Source organism: Lycorma delicatula, chromosome 5 (assembly GCF_047948215.1).
Source record: "Lycorma delicatula isolate Av1 chromosome 5, ASM4794821v1, whole genome shotgun sequence".
Lineage (NCBI taxonomy): Eukaryota > Metazoa > Arthropoda > Insecta > Hemiptera > Fulgoridae > Lycorma > Lycorma delicatula.
The window spans coordinates 102503581-102521266 of record NC_134459.1 but is presented as its reverse complement, the minus strand read 5'-3'; the positions used below and the strand labels follow the sequence as shown (position 1 = coordinate 102521266).

Here is a 17686-nt window from a genome sequence, read left to right as displayed (position 1 = left end):
TCCATCAAATTGGCGTATGTTGAAATTTACATGTTTTTTTTTAAGTTATCTTCAATTTTGGGGGTTGAATTTATTCTTTTTTTTTAATTTCCTTATTATCAGTTGTCCAGTACTGAATAAAAAATACCTTAATTTAATAATGACAGTGCATTTTATCGTCTATTAAATGGTTTGAATGCAATTGACGGTAGGATTAAAATATAAAAATAAAATAAATTACTTATATATAAATTTATTTATTTCAAAATGGTGAAAAAACTTTTTGTGAAAGATTTACATTACATGACAGTTTAAATTATATTAAAGTAAAAAATACAGTCGAGGGGATAAATTTGTGACCACTATACTTCTCTTAAATTCACACCTAGTCTTATCTAAATTCTGTATATTTTATGTTTCATAATAACTAACTATTCATTACTGCTTCCATGTTTCTTTGAAACGATAATTTTAGACAAAGTGACATCTGAGTTTTAACTTTAACGTATTCTATACGTACATGTATATTAGTACCGAGTTAAAAAGGATGATACAGACTCCTCTATTTACAGTGTGAGTTAAAAATTAGATGCTTGTCTATTTTTGCCCAGTTCAGCGCCAACACCGGAGTCAAACAGAAGAACTAAAGGGGACCGACCGCCGACTAATAAACGCCAACTAACAGTACCCGTTACGACAGCAAGTAGTCACACTACCGCTATCATATAACTGAACTGCTCTTTATACGAGAACAAATTACTCTTAATTGTTGTCATTATTACACGGTCTTGGACGCAAAGAACTAAAAATTCGACCGACGTCATCGGTAAATTTAATTAAATTATCCGCGACGTCGATGAACTCTACGAATATTTAATTTAGTTAATTGATATTTTTTATTTATAATTAACATTTCTACAGCCTATTATTAAATACTTGTAGGTAATTAAATTACTAATTAATTTAAAAGTGTAGTGTTAAACGGTTAACTCAACGGTAAACGTCAATCAAGTTTTTGACAACTAAGCTGTGAACTGATTAAGGTAAGATATATCTTATAATATAAGAGTGTATAATTTATTTTTATTTTTTTTAGATGATTGTAATTATTTTATTCTATCTTAGTGTTGTTTCTGAAGATCTCCTTGATAATTACGTGGTATTATTGTCTTTTTTAAAGATAAAAGCCATATTTACATCATATTACGTAAAATGTTCCTAATTTTTCATTTAATTGATTTGTAATATTATACTTTTGATTGGATTCTTCACAATTATTATATATTATATAAATAATCCGTGAATTTATTTTGGTAAACAGTGAATTATGGATAAGTTTTTCCTTTTATCAAGTATAACTTTTGAGACGATTGTACAGGAATATTCTATAACATCTGAAAAATACCATGCCCATGCGTTAGCTATTTGAATCCTGAATATTCCGGACGAAAGCCAAAGATGCTACCACCAGCCAAGGAGCCCAGCATTTATTGTTAAATTTGTAATCCTAATTAATATTATTAAACGTCATTCTGAATTAATTTCTTTTTTGGAAATTAAGCTGTTTCACAACATACTTTTAACTAATTATAGTTTGGCAGTTTCAAACTTCAAATTCTCTGAAAATCGTCTATTGAACCCAAATGATTAAGTACATAACTAGGGATACAAGACGATACGACGCGATTAACTACGGTTAAAAAATTTTCTTTTTCTTATTTTTGATAATAAAGTTTTCCTAACGTAAAAAATTGTAAAAATTAGGATCTGGGTTCGAATCTCAGTCAGACTCTAAAAATGTAATATTCTCAACATTAAAATATAATCAGAGATTAACCGTGACTGGGCATCAGCCTACGTGAAGTGAATAAAAAAGAATATTTTTTTTGAGGGAAGTTCATATGAAATGTTACTTCGTAAAGGAATGAATTTTCTCCATTGTAGAGATTTAGTCTTTAGATATCAAAGTTAAGTAACATTGGATATATAATTACGCAGATGTTACCGTTCATTTCATGAGCACATGTACAGTTCAGCTACAAAATTGACAATAAAGAGGTCATTTATAAAAATATATTGCTATATCCCTTTTGTTTAAGCCGAGATAAACTGGAAAAGAAGAGAATAAACTATATAAAATAAAAATAACAATAATAGTTAATCAGTTATATACAATCTCCAATATCTTATTATAATACAACCAGCTCAGTTCATTTATTTTGGTGTAAATGTCAAAAATACATTGTCCATTTTGCTTTTTTTTTGTATGTACTTAGAAAAAAATAAGTTAGTAAACATTTCAATTTCATATTTTTTTCTTCTTTTATTTTGTTTAATCAAGGAAAGAAATTTCGTATAGTAATATTTAGAAAAATATTGTTTGAGTTTTACAACAATTCTAATAAGAATAATTTTTATTTTTATTAAATTCAAGTATAAATGGAAATTATATTTTAATTCAGATGTATTAGAAAATAAATTAGTTAAAAAAAAAATATACAAATTATTATTAGAATTTCGAAAGTCAACATTACGTCATGAAGAAATTCTTTTTAGATACGGAAAACAAGATTTTTATAGTTTTTTGATACATATTTGTTTGATTACGCCTGTTAAAGGTAAGTCTCAAATATATTTCACCATAAAAATAACTCTTAATTTGTGAAAATAACAATTAATTGTATAACTCTTGACCATGTTTGAGAGCACGATCTGATATCGTGAACGTTGTTTGAATCATAACCATTAAGTTATTTTTCCAGTAGATAAGTCATCAGTTACAACTTAGTTTTGTATGTATTCTATTTATTCATTAATTTATAGAGAATTTCTGTTAAATGAATTCCAGATCAGGTTTCGATTATTTAACCCTTTTTACATATTTTTTTTCAATTATTTTCATCTTCATAGATTACTAAGACGGAAATTATGTTTGTATTTAATAAAAAAATAATAATTACTCGCTTTCTACATAACTTGAAATATACTTTTGAAAGACCTTTTTGCATAATAATCCAATTTCTCTTCCGCAGCTAGTGCCATTGAGATATTTAAAAGTGATTTTTTTTTTAAATATTTTTTGTTTATAACTATGATTGCATAAAATACGGATAAAAAATATTAATTTTGGGTTTTCGGAAGTAATTAATATTCTTTTCCAAAATTTTGTCCGTAATTTCATATTTATCTAAACAGATGTGCGCGCGCGCGTGTGTGTATTATCATTTCCCGTTGCAGCTTCGTTCGCGAAACACATAATCAGAATTTGAACGTGAGTACAAATTTAATTTTCCGACAAGATTATTTTATTTTTTGAATTACAAACAATGAGTATCAAAAATACCAAATTTCTTAAAAAGAAAAGAACATAAATAGTACGAAATTTACATGAGTTGAAAAAAAGAACTTTGTAAAAAAGTAAAATGTACAGGTAAATGGGCACAGTGAATGAGAGGTGTATGGTTTGTCAGCATATGCTAACTTCATTCATAGAGTAAAAATGCTGTTTTGTACTTTATATTTTAAACTCGGAATTTAAAAAAAAAATTACAAAATTGGTATATACATATTTATATGAAAAATACACACACAAAAAATCAAGTAGATATCTTTACTTGTTACCGAGAAATTAAAAAAATAGTAAATTTCATTGTTACTTCATTTTAACCCCTTAAACTCGGAATGTCAAAAAATCCTTCTACTGTGCGCTTATAACGTAAGAAGAACATGTATACAATTTTTCATTAATTTATGTTCAATAGTTTATGCTGGATATTGATTTATCAGTCAGTCAGGACAAGTTGCTTATAGGTATATATATATATATATATATATATATATATATATATGTTCGCAATTGATCATTATATTAGTATAACAATAAATTAATATCAATATAAAAATCACACATATTGCTTCTTTGTTTCTTGTAATATATGAGCGATTTCGTAGTGATCTCTGCTTCATCAGATATTATTATAAAAAACCTTTTTGTAAAAAATTAAAATAGAAATTTTTCATCTTCTAGATCAGTTAATTAAATGGAAATTAAATGAAAAACAAAAAATTACTGATAACAATTTTATAGTGCTATTATTATTAGATAATCTTATATTAAATACTTTTAAAAATAAATTCTCTAATTTTTTTTAACTATTCATTATTTCCAAAATTTTAATTGTTCATTTTTTATTACGTGAATTTTTTCAAGAGATTGCTTTTTAAGTTTATTTATTTCTAGTCGAGAGTTCTATGGTTCGAGTCCTTACACAGTTGCTTTTATATGGATTTGAATAGTAGATTGTGGATACCGGTGTTCTTTGGTAATTGGGTTTCAATTAACCACACGTCCCAGGCGTGGTCGACCCGAGGTGGTAAACATGTAGTCTAGAAGAGACTACATTACAGACTAGTCTACATTTACACTTACATTGACTAAATCTGCAGCTAAGTTAGGCCTGGCAAGCCGGTAACAGTAATTCCATTTGCCTATTCAAACACACACACGCCTAGACTCGGTAGTAGCTGAAAAACTGGTCGGGGAAAACAAAAACTTTTCTTTCTAATATTTATTATATAACATATATATATATATATGTTTTATTATTTACAGTTACTTAGTGATATATAAATTTTGTAGGATATGAAAAGTTTCCAGCTTGACAATTCGAACTCAACATTTTCTGAATGAAAGGTAGAAATGCAACTTTGCCATTGGATTTGGCGGATTTTATTATCTTTATTATAGAAAATGGATATATACAAGGAAGAAGTAATCTTCTTTTTTTCCTGGAATTAAAAACTAGAGATAGGAAAACTTTGATTTAAATCTTGCACAGCTCTTGCCAAATTACATTTTAAAAGCACGTACTGGTTGGTATACGCATATTTTATGAAGAAAATTACGTGTTAAAAAAACTTATTTTTTACGGTTAGTATTGTATCGAGATCTCATATTGTCTCGCCTATGAAAATAAAAACTGTTGAAAAATATGAATTTAAGTAAAAAGTAGTACGAATTAACACATCGTAAATTTGTTAAAATAATTACAGTACGGTAAAAAGTTATTCTCTGATCTATTGTTTGTAGCAGAGGTTGGTGATAATTTATTCACGAGATTTTTATACTCATTCTAATTTCTTAACGATTTTAATACTAAATTCATTATTACTGGATTTAGGCTCGTTTATTAACTTGGAACAAAACATTTTTTTATTGGTCTCAACCAGACAGACTGAAAAAATCATTTTTTCATTTCATATTAAAAGTACTAACTTATGTCCTACACTTTAAAAAAATAAAATAAATTTGTTATTTTACCCTCTTTTGTGATCGCGATAAAAAAAATATATTATTTTATTTTAAAATTCAATTTTTTCATATTTAGTATCTGTGGTCTTAATTGGTTTTATTTAACCTTTTTAGATATTTTTTAAATTATACATTAAAATGCATATTACTGATCCAAAGTCTCTGATGAAATCTCATTAGGTGTAAAATTAAAGAATAGGAATACATTATTTAACGGATATCCCTTTCATTAACTTATAGACAATTTAATTGTTATTTTTAATCTGTTACTTGGAAAATTATTTTTTAATTATTAGGTTTTGCCAATTATTTTTATATTTTTGCTGTTATGTCAATGTATTTTTTTTTTTAGTTGACTTAAAATGACTTATTTCAATAATTTGAAACAAGATAATTAATGCGACCTTCTGATCATAAAATAAAAAAAATATATATATATATTCTTTTCTGCTAAGATCATCATCATTTTTATATTGAGCACAATTATCTACCTTTCTTAGTTTCTTCGTAATTAAATCACATATTTACGCGTTTCAGAATCATTCCATTTTCAAAACTCGCTGTACTGCCTACAAATACTTTGGGTGTACTGTGATAGCCATTACAGTGAGTTTTGAAAATGGAATATATTCGAAACGCTTCCATGTGATTTAATTATGACGAAACTAAGAAAGGTAGATAGATAATCGTACTCAATATAAAAAAAGGACTGTTGACAACTTTATAAAATCTTCAGTATGATGTCTTTCAGTAGTTTTTAAATTTTAAATCAGTTTTTTGTTCTGTTTAACACAAATAACAAAATAACACTACATATTATTTATAACTACAGTTATTCTTTTTGCGGGAAAACACGTCCATTTTCTTGCAAACGCACGGTGTAAGAAACTGAAATTATAATGTGACTTTAAAACTGGGTTCATCTACTTAAAACTGTAGTTACGTTTTTGTTTCGTCTCTGAATCACTGTAAGATGAATTGTATTGAATATTTAACAAAGCTGATCAAAAAAGATGATCGAATTTTCTAATATTTAAGTAGCATTTCCTTGAATTTCAGTGCAATTTAAAATACTCGAAAATCATATCAAAATTAACAGGTTTTTTTATAGCCTCCAACCTTCAACTAACAACAAATAGACAAAGATGAGTTAAACGTAAAAAACAATTCTCTTTTTTGATAAGATTTTAGTTTCACATATCATCTGCCTATGGTGATAGACACCGATGCATCACTTTTATTTTTAATCGACTTCAAAAAAAGAAATTCTATATTTGACTTGTATATATTTTGTATGTTTTTTCGCGCATAACGTTTTTCCTAGTAATCCGATTCAATTAAGTATTATTGCGATAGACGTAGCTGTTTTTCGCGGTGGTACAATGATGCTGAAAAACCTTTCTGACACAAAAAATTGGTCTGAAAATTGAGAAAAATGTTTTTCGCCGTCGGCGGATAGGTAGGGGCAGTGGAAATCGTCATATTTTATATTTATACGTCACGTTAAATGATGTTATATGGTCTTCTGCACTACTAAGGTTTCTACACAAGATATGTAGCACCGTTAATAAAATCATCAAAAAACAAAATATCTCATCTTAAACCTTTTATACTTAATATACATATGTATAATATACAGGATCGGTAGGGGAAATGGGAATCTTATAATTCTATACACGTATATTACATTATGTGGTCTTTTGCTTTCCCTCGCAAGGTCGGATAACTAAGCTAAACCATCTATGCTTCTCACTCGACTTAAAGCAAAATAAAGTTGTCCTTTTGCATACATGTTCCCCCAAATCTACTACAGCTCTATTTAATGTTATACCTTGCAATTTGTGCACTGTTATAACCAAACTTTTTTCCCTCTCCCAGAATCGGATTCCACAGTGCAGCATAACACAATCCAGGTAAGTGTCCTTTCATAAGCCGGCTGATCTTATCTACTAATGCCTGCCTCTAACTCCCAGAGCAGGGTTACCAGAGCCGATTATGTCGTTCCTGTTCCCCACCCTAGGAGCCGGGACTCGGTCTTTATGCTTTTTGCCTCAAACAACAACACTCAAAGAAGCATTCTCGCCGGGACTATGGTGTTTTCTACAAGAGGACGAGAGAGTCCCCGTGCCTCATCACTGCTACCCATCCGTGCATGCAGAAACGAATGGCAGCTCAGCAGGGAGCTGTCCCTCATCCCCTCGTTGCCCTAACAGCCCTATCTTTCTGTTGAAGAACCCGTGTGATAAAATCAGATTTAGCACGGAATTGTATCTCATTCGCCAACATACGGCGCACGATACTCTCCACCGTAAGTGGTCCCAGGTCTGCCTGTCGGACCTGGGACCGTATAACCAAACTTAAACTTAAAGGTAGCATACGTCTTTCTTCATCTCCGTATCTTTTAGTAGCTTGAATCGTTGTACTTAACTAGTGTAATTGATAAACCACCACCTTCATCATCATCATTTTTGTACCTATTGTTTCGTCATAGAATTTTATTAACACAGCTTTTGGTAGCTTACCCCTTTCCAGTTGGTTCCTTCGAAGGCCAAGCCATTTGAATTTCTTTACAATTCTCATAGCGCCGTTAACTAAACCATCGTAAATCTATATATTACTTGAACCCTTTGCCATTAAGCAACAGGTCATCACAGTTATTGACGTTAACCGGAATAATATTCTCAGGGGAACTTTTCCCATACGTCGAATCTTCTCGTGATTCATCAATAGCGTTAATAACAAAACCTCTATTTTTTTTTGATATCATATCAATCATATTACGATTACATTTATTCAATAGTTGGAATATTTTTACAGAAATTCCATCTGCAAATTCGTCTATTACAGGTACCCTCCTTCTTTTGTGAAGCATTTCTGATTGGCCAGTTCCAACTTCACCAAAACGCAAATAATTTAATAAATCAGTGAATCCAAGTCATTTCTTTGTCTCATTTTTATTGTTAGCTGACATAAAGGAAACTGATGCCACAAATTAATTTCTGCTTCACACCAAGGAGGTTGAACAAAACACCAATGGCCTTTGACTAGAGATTGGCCTTTAAGATACTGCATTATATCACCAAAAAGCACATTAACTCCGCTGAATAACTTATCGTTATTAATGAGATACAGAAAATTATTAAACAATTATGTTTAAAAAAATAGAACCATCATCAAATTGCGCAAAAAAGTAAGAAATAATTTTGTCTACATAATTAATTCCTTAGACACTTTTTTGAATCGGTGCCTGGTTCTACAAAAATAATTTCTAGATATAATACAAATTTAATCTATAATACTATTTATATAGTACTATAGATTAAATTTGTATTATATCTATGTATACTTCATAAAAACCAATACCGATATTACATCAGTGGAATTCATATATTTATATGGTTTGATTGCTTTTCCGTTTGTGATTATTACGTTTTTACTTCCTTGTACGAAGTAAAGGAAGTATTGCGATCGCGAATAATTTCGGTTTTCAGATTTCAACGGAAATATCCATTTTGATTATCCCTGAATCTATTACGACTAGTTTCGGTGTGACCTCTGTACGTATATATCACGCATAACTCAAAAACAATTAGCCGTAGAATGTTAAAATTTTAGACATAGGATTTTTATAACATCTAGTTGTGCACCTCTCCTTTTGATTGCAATCCATTGGGCCAAAAGTGTACAAAAAAGCCCAAAATCCAAAAAAAAAATTTTGGACTTTTTGTAACTGCAGCAATAAGCTTTCATTGAGAGCTTTTCAACCATATACCATAAGTTGTACTTATTTTCATTGGTACCGTAGTTATTGCCAAATAAAACTTTAATGAAATATTTGGATCTTACAAGAAGAAGGTACATCGGTAAAAATCCGACTTCATCTCCTTTTTTTTTACTTTGTTTTAAATATATTGATTTGTAAATAATTCTTAACCTCTGACTGTAAAAAAAATTACGATAAATAATAATTCAATAACAACAATAAAAAAAAATCAGAAGTTATTAATGAAATAAAATTTTTATGTACTTTTCAATTAAAAAAAAAGGGTATATGTAATTTTTAATAAGCGTACAAGGATTTCAAATGGTGTCCACATCAGATTGTTTTATATACGCCATCTATATAGGTTCATTCAAGTATGATCATGTATTTTACTGTCAATTTAAAAACGTCTCTAAGGAATTAAGTATTTGGGCGAAATTATTTCTTATTTTTTAGCTGATTATGATGTCGTTTCCATTTTTTTTATTTTAAATAACTATGTATTTTATTTTTGTAATGTGTACGTTGTATTCTGTTAAAATAGTGAACAATAAGTAAAATCCGTACGGCCCAATGAGATGACGATAATATGAATGACATGTAATGAGGTGTAGTCCTGTACAGATTCAGGCCGCCATTCCTGAGACGTGTGTTTAATTGAACCCCGACCACCAAAGTACACCAGTATCCACTGCCTAGTATTCAAATCCATATGTAAGCAAATAACATTTACTAGGATTTGAAGCTTAGAACTTGACTTTAAAAATCAACTGTTAAGCAACTGATTTGGAAATCATTAACCATTAGACCATTAGTTAACTATTAGACCAGCCCGATGGGCTATGAATAGTTATAATAAATAAAAAAATCTATTTTTTATTAAAATACGTCTCCAGAGAATAACTGAAATCGTTTCGTTAAAATTTTTTACTGTAAAAATATTAAAAACTCTTTTTTTTAAATTAAAATATTAAATATTAAGATCATAACAAGTTTTACGTTAAGAAATATTCATAACTATTTTTTAGCAGTTGAACACATCATGAATCGTATAATTAATATCACATTATGTAAATTAATTAGGCTTTAATGTATATAAAAGCTTAAAAGCTTTTTTTCCAGTTGCTTAAATACCATTGGAATAGATTAATCAGCGATTTATTTATTTATAAATAATATATATGTATATTATACTGTATAACTTAATTATGATAGTAATATACATGAAATTTACATTTACATTTCTTTAGAACGTAATATAAAATTGTCGTGTTATTAAATGTAATTATTTCATCATGGTAATATTTAATTTTAAATTAAATGGGACAAGGCAAAAAAATATATATACTTTTTTATGAGCTACAGTAGTTGTTTTTAATGACTTTACTTTCTTAAATATATTAAACGATATTAAATGCATTCAATTCCGTCTATTTATACAAAAATAATTAAAAATTTACTAAAATCGATTTTTTTTTCAACGTAATATATTTCCTTCTTTCGAGGGTATTGAACTTTATTCTTAAATTTTTGTACCAAAAATAGCTAGCATTAAGTTTTTTTTTCATACGGTACGCATTGCCAAATTGTTAAGTTGTTTTTTATACATTATACGTTCTTAATTACGTAATAGCATATATATATTTTTTGTAGTTGGTTTTATAAACTGAAGTTTTTGAGAAAACTACAGTGCAATATTATTTAAAATGTTTAAATTTATTTGCATTTATTAAAATTTATAAGGTACAAAAATCATTATAATATATACCAAAACGCCTGATTCTAGGAAATAAAAATTTTGTAGAAGGGTTTCACTTACATCTAAATAAACATCTACTAAGACATATTTTTATAAACCTCATTACCAAAGGAATGAGGCTTTGTTGGTAGCAGTTAAAATCACATCCAGAAAATCAAATGCTGTACGTAGCTAGCAAATTTTAACACTTTAACATTATGTCTTTCTTCTATTACTCCCTTATTCCTATTATTTTTCGCTTATTCTCAGCTTAAATTTAAGAAGTTCATCTAAATATTTTAGGTCTTTACATTAAAAACTAAAGCTATTACATTATAGAGCAGTGATTCATAAAGAGGGTGCTTAACTTACTTATGTTTTAAGTTTTTCTAAGAGCACCGTTCATTAACACAGATTGTAAAATTAAATTTAAAATCGTGTGTTGCGCAAATACATACCCAGTTTTTTTTTAATATATCTTTGTTTACAAATCAAAATGTCCTTGTGCATATTTTTTTATTCATAATTAGCTTAAAACACTGAATGAACTGCTGGTTAAATTATTTAAAAAAAAATATTTTTATGAAATTTAAAAATAAATTTATAAAATGTATATATATATATATATATACATTTATTCACATGAATTTATTTAGCCGACCACTGGAGGTTAAACAGAAAAAACATTGAGTTGAACCGTCGTTTTCTTGTATTAATATTTTTATTCGCTTACTAAATTAATTTTTCAAGATAGCTGTGTGGTTAACATAATTAAAATTTGGAAAAAAGAATACTGAATTTTATCTTCACATTTAATTTATTAAAATCTGACAAATAGTACCTGAAAAATAGCTTAACAAAATAGTTATTAATAAAATGGATAATTTTATTATCTCTTACCTTTTGTAGGTAGAAGATTACGAAAGTTTTTGCAACTAGATTTATCTGCGTGCTGTTTTTATAATTAAAGTTAAGTCTGTAAATAATTGCTAAGATGCGTTTATTTTGTGCGGTATCTTTCTGTTAAATACAAAACCAAAGTAAAGGGCTTTTCTTTCAATGAGTTAGTTTATTTTAATTTGTTCTCAGTATCTCGATTTGTGTTTGTTCTACTGTTTACACGCGATTACGCATGAACCTTTATTAACAAAACTTGAAAATAAACTTATTTTAGCTAAACATAGCAATTTACACGAATAACAGTGTCTGCTATTTCTTGACTTGAAATATCCACCCCATTCGTCGCCTCTTCTTGACAAAAAATAGATTCTAGGATTTACTCACTCAGAATGTGCTTTAAAAAAAAAACCAGAAATAAGCCAAAAGATTTCGGCAAAAACTCGCTAGACGTTTGGTAAACCTTTTTTTATTTTCTTTAATACTCTCAAGATTCAGTTTAGCAAATAATTTCATACTTAAAAAAATAATAATAATAAATAAAAGTAAAGTGTAAACAACTTCCGTAGAATTTTTTTCTAATTTCAAATGCGTATTCTTCCTTATCATGCGAGGAAAGGTTTTGTAACTTACAACACTGAATAGAATTTAGTAAAATATTTCAGAGAACAAAAATTATAATGAATAGAATTCTCTCTCTCTCTCTCTCTCTCTCTCTCTCTCCGTGTGTATGTATGTATGTATGTATGTATGTATGTATGTGTGTGTGTGTGTGTGTGTGTGTGTGTGTGTGTGTGTGTGTGTGTGTGTGTGTGTGTGTGTGTGTGTGTGTGTGTGTGTGTGTGTGTGTGTGTGTGTGTGTGTGTGTGTGTGTGTGTGTGTGTGTGTGTGTGTGTGTGTGTGTGTGTGTGTGTGTGTGTGTGTGTGTGTACGAGCGCGCGTGAAAGAGAGAAAATGAATAGCTAATAGTAATTACAAAAGTATGAAATGTACGATTATCGATATTTTGTCAACCATTTTATTATCAAAATTCAAAAGGAATTTGAGGACAATTCAATGAAAGAGCTTTCATTGAAATTCTACTACTATTTTGTAGCCCTACATCTTTTAGAATTAGTTAAAATTAAAACTATTAATTAATCTTTTTATTCTATATGTTTCAATATTATAAACTTGTAGTAATCAATGTAGAATTAACGAGCTACTAACAGATTAAAAAAATATTTTTATAACATTCGTAAAACCACATTTTAATAAAAGAAATTGTTTTACAAGAAGTAACAGGCATAAAAATTAGTTCTACAGATAAATAAAAATGTTATAATTTCTTGAAGGTTGACTAACGTAACTTTATTAAAAAAATATTATGATTTATTGGTTCTGTAAATAACATAGATTTGTATATAACTCGCTATATCTGTATGATACATCTTTTATACGTATAAGTAATAAATATTTCTGAATTGTGCTCACTGCATGTGTTCAACAGTCTAATTAAAGCAATTAATCAGCGCTTATAAAAACGTGTTGTAAGCTGTAAACAGCGGGAGGTTTTAAAGCTGGTTTTGATTTTTCATTTTATAATTTGTTGATCACAAATTGTTTTTGTAGTTGTTTAGTCTCTTCTTTAACTGCCAATTATTTATTTATTTTATCGTTATTCTTAAAATCGGTAGTCAAAATAAGTAATTGATCATTTTGTTTTATAGATCTCATGATTTGTTAGTTCAGATAGCTGAAAATATCAAGAATATTTGAAAATATACTTATTTAAAGAACTTCAAATGTAAAAAAAAAAATTCATTTAATTTTACTGTGTTATGCTAAAATTATTATTAAAAGAAAACAATTACTAAATATGATTAAAAAATAAGTATATTTTAAAAATTTTTTTCCGGAACGATAATGTTTCACCTTCTGAGATCCATACTTCTAAAACGTGTTAAATTAAATAATTTTTATTTAATAAAAATTATTAAAGAACTGTTTAAAGTGTTCATTTCGGTTGTCAAATCACTTTTCAACCCAGGTAATGTTACGTATTTCAGGAAAAATAGATAAGATTATGATGTGTTTATCGTAAATAACTCGTTCTAGGAATGGATCATGATATTCCAGTCTCATTTCTGACAACTCTGTTAACTGTAAAGTAGTCTAAAATAGTTTACTAAATTTATTCGAATTACTTTTACAATTAAAGAATAATAATAAACAATGTGTAGTCTTTAGTAGTCTGATTATGTATGTTCTGGCCTAACCTTGACCTATGATCGCGAGTAATGTGGATTTTTGCAGTTACAGTGATCTTGAAACGAAAGAACGAAACGTCCCGCTATATGGTGGGTGGTAAATTGCAGCGAGTGTACGGTTGCGATCCCGTTTCAGTTATCTGCACCGCAATAAAAGTGAGAGTTCGAACGTACCACTTTATGGTAAACTGCAACGAGTATTTTGACCCAGTCAATAAATTAAAAATTAAAAATAATAAATAAATAAAAATTATTTTTCAAGACCATATTATTTCACAACTAACCTAACCTAACCCAAGACGTTATGTAGATCTCATCAGCTATGACGCCATTCTAATACGTCACTGGTACCGCAATAAAAGCGAAAAAAACGAAACGACCCGCTTTGTGGTGGGCGGTAAATTACAACGAATACACGATACCTTTCATCAGTTTACCGGCAACGATTAGAGGAACTAATGTTTGTCACGGTATTACACTGAAAGGAAAATCGGTAATGCACTGCGATTAAAGCGAAAGACCGTTTTGGTCTTTCGCTTTAATCGCAGTGCGACGGACGTGTGGTTGTCGTTATGTTGTGCGCGCGCTTAGCGAAATATCAGATCGCTACGTGTTTTGGTGGGTGATGCAATCAAAACAGAGCTAAACGATCTAACTTCCGGTTAACCAAGAAAGATCCGACCGATTGAGAGAATATCCTATGCGTTAAATAGTTAGCGCTCAACCTGCTGGTACATACGCCGTTTGAATCGTGAAAATTGATAGCCTTTCTATGCTTTTGACGATATTGTATAGCTTGAAAGGACACCTTTAAGTTTGCGCATTAGAGAATTAACATAGCACTTTGCCTCGAACTTCTCGAAGTTCACTCTTTTGGTTTCTACCACTTATTTGGTGAACTAGTTGAAAGCGTATTAGTAACCTACTTTAGAAAGTACAGCAGTCCGTCCTCGTATATCAACTCCGTTGATTGCGGTCGGCACTCCGGAAAACAATTCAATACTATACCCGCTCTTTTACTGGCGAACGAACACATTCGTCTATTTCGGTGCAATAGATGTTGTCTTGGAATTGGTACGTTTGATCCGTGTACGTGTTTACAACCCCCTGTATGTCTATGTTCGACGTTATATTAAGGTGACGTACGTATTTAGGGTAACCGTCCTTAAGACGCCTTGTATTGACGTCGAACATGTAAATCATGCAATCGGTTATTAAAACAACTTCAACCGAAAGTCGCTAGTAGACGCCGTTTTAATTTTTGTATTTCTTGGATAAAAACACCAGCCACTCGGGCAATACGTACGCTTTTTTGTAATTGTCGAAATCTTTGTTTAGTTTTAAGATCCACATTAGATTTTTATTGACGACGAAAAGAACTTGATTGATGATTACGAATTGTATTACGGTTGAAGATTCAAAACTGTATAAATCAGGGTCGTTTTTCGCATTCTTTCCGGTCACTAGTGTAAACGCTGTGCTCGTCGACGCAGCAGTCGTTCCATATAACCTTTGTATAGCTACAATGTCGTCATTATCCAATTCCAGTTTTATAAAGTAATACGGGTACATGATTAATTTCTCTTCGTTTGAATATCGAGACCTAATTCGTGTCCCATTTTGTGAGTAAGAACCGAATACAGACTAATTTTATCGCGTTCGGCGTTTAAACTGTCATCCCATAGTTATTCAGAGTCCATATTGATGATTAAGGTGTTATTTCGATCGGGATAAGATTCATGAGCCAATATTAAACCTCCACCCTCGAATGTCACCGGACATAGTGATGGTTTGTTCCTAGCGTCCTTGAGACTGCCTTGTTTGTTCTATATCAATACATCAGGATTATTCATGTCGTGGTAAAACGATAGTCCTAAGTTAACAGACCACGTTTAAAGCACTTTCTCGGCGATATCTGAAAAATTCTGTTTTACTAGAGTATAATGCCAAGACAGTCTCAACTTTCTCCATAATATAGAACGGGTTTTGTAGCTGTTTGAAAAATCCTGTTCACCACAACGAGGCGTCTTCATTAATTTCCGGATCTCGTTGTTCAATTCGCCATCTATCGGCAACTTATGACTTTCTTGAAACAGCATTACGGCTTCTTTGATAAGTTTTTGGTCTTTTATTTGATTATTATCGTTCTCTAAATAGCCAAACGCGACCAGGTAGTCGACCACAAAACTGTTATCGTCTTCTGTTTTGTAACCATTCATCAAAACCAACAGTACAATATTCGTCGTATACATTTTCGTAGTCGACTATGTAAACAAAACCTGGTGATGTAAGTCGTTTATTGTTTCCGCATTAAAAAAAATGAATGTACATCCATTTCAACACCAGTACGCTCTACTAATAGAGCACTGCTATTAGCTCTGAACTGAACATAAGTAGTACGGTATTAATTGATTCATGTGTGTACCGGTGTAGATCAGCTTCTTAAAGTTGAAATAATACGGAAAGGGATTCGCAGCTGTTTTGCAATTTTGCAGTAGATGATTTAGAACAAAGTTTTTCAGAGTTGAAGATGTTGACTGACAGATCGATACAATTGAACAAACATTTGCAAAATAAAACGTCGCCGTTTATAAACATAGGGATGAGTTTGGATATATTGACGTTTTGAAGCCACTACTATTAGCTCTAAACTAAACACATACGTAATACTATATTAACGTTACTCCTACTCTTTCAAAATATAACGGAAACCGTACGCCCGTCGCACCGTCCAAGTTCGTTTTCGGTCTTTCGCTTTTATCGCGGTGACCGGTTTTCGTCTCAGTGTAATAACGTGACAAACAAAAGTTCCTCCAATCATCGCTGGTAAATGTATACGCGGTCGCATCGGCCTGAATTCCGGCTTGATGAAAGGTATAGTATACTCGTTGCAATTTACTACCCGCAAAAAAAGCGGGGTCGTTTCGTTCTTTCACTTTTATTGTGGTATCAGTGACGTATTAGAAAGGTGTCGTAGCTAATGATACACAGGTGACGTCATGATTAGGTTAGGTTATTTGTGGCGACCTTGAAAAATAATTTAATTTTAATATACTGGCGGGGTCAAAATCGTTACAAATTCGTTGCAGTTTACCACCCACCATAAATTAGTACGCTTCAATCTTTCCCTTTTATTGTGCAGGTAACTGAAACGGAATCACAACCGTACACTCGTTGCAATTTACCATCCACCATAAAGCGGGTTGTTTCGTTCTTTTGCTTTAAGGTCAGTGCAACTGCCAAAACACAAATTATCGGGATCAAAGGTCAAGGTTAGGTCAGAACATACATAATCACATTACTGTCATTAATCTTTGAATTTTTTGAACTGGTCGATGGATACTTGTATTTCAACTTAGAATTTTAATAAAATTCAGCAAATCGTTGTTTAGGGGGAATATACATAAATCCGAACGATCGAAGAGAATAAAAATTAGTTTAAATTGAAATATACTCACTCTAGGAATAGTAAACTGAAAAATACAATGTCATTACCACATGCAATTTGCTTGTTACCAAACATTTACGCACGCTACAGAACATTTAATCTTGTCGATTAACTATCACTCCCAACCGCAGTCAATCTTCAGCACGCGCGCCGAATGAATGTCTCAGTTTCTTTCGGTGGGTTTTGATGGGAGAAAGGGGACCTTATCAGAGCCCCGGTATAGGCTGCAGGCACCGCTAACTTTATCTTGATACTATCACTCGGCTCCAGCTGACTCTGTGCTTGAGAATTAGAACTTTTT

At 30.5% G+C, this 17686-nt stretch overlaps 1 protein-coding gene across 5 annotated transcripts in view; it reads left to right on the top strand.

Moving 5' to 3' along the window:
* The first annotated feature begins 585 nt into the window (after positions 1-585).
* rols (zinc-RING finger and ankyrin repeat domain-containing protein rolling pebbles) overlaps positions 586-17686 on the top strand; it is a 727654-nt gene continuing 710553 nt past the window's right edge. For 3 of the 5 annotated variants that reach the window (XM_075366785.1, XM_075366783.1, XM_075366773.1), the window contains exon 1: positions 587-1022. The gene's annotated coding sequence lies outside the window, so the exon portion shown is untranslated. Of the gene's footprint in view, positions 1023-17686 lie in introns of all 5 variants that reach the window. The other 2 variants (XM_075366784.1, XM_075366781.1) reach the window with 1 other exon arrangement.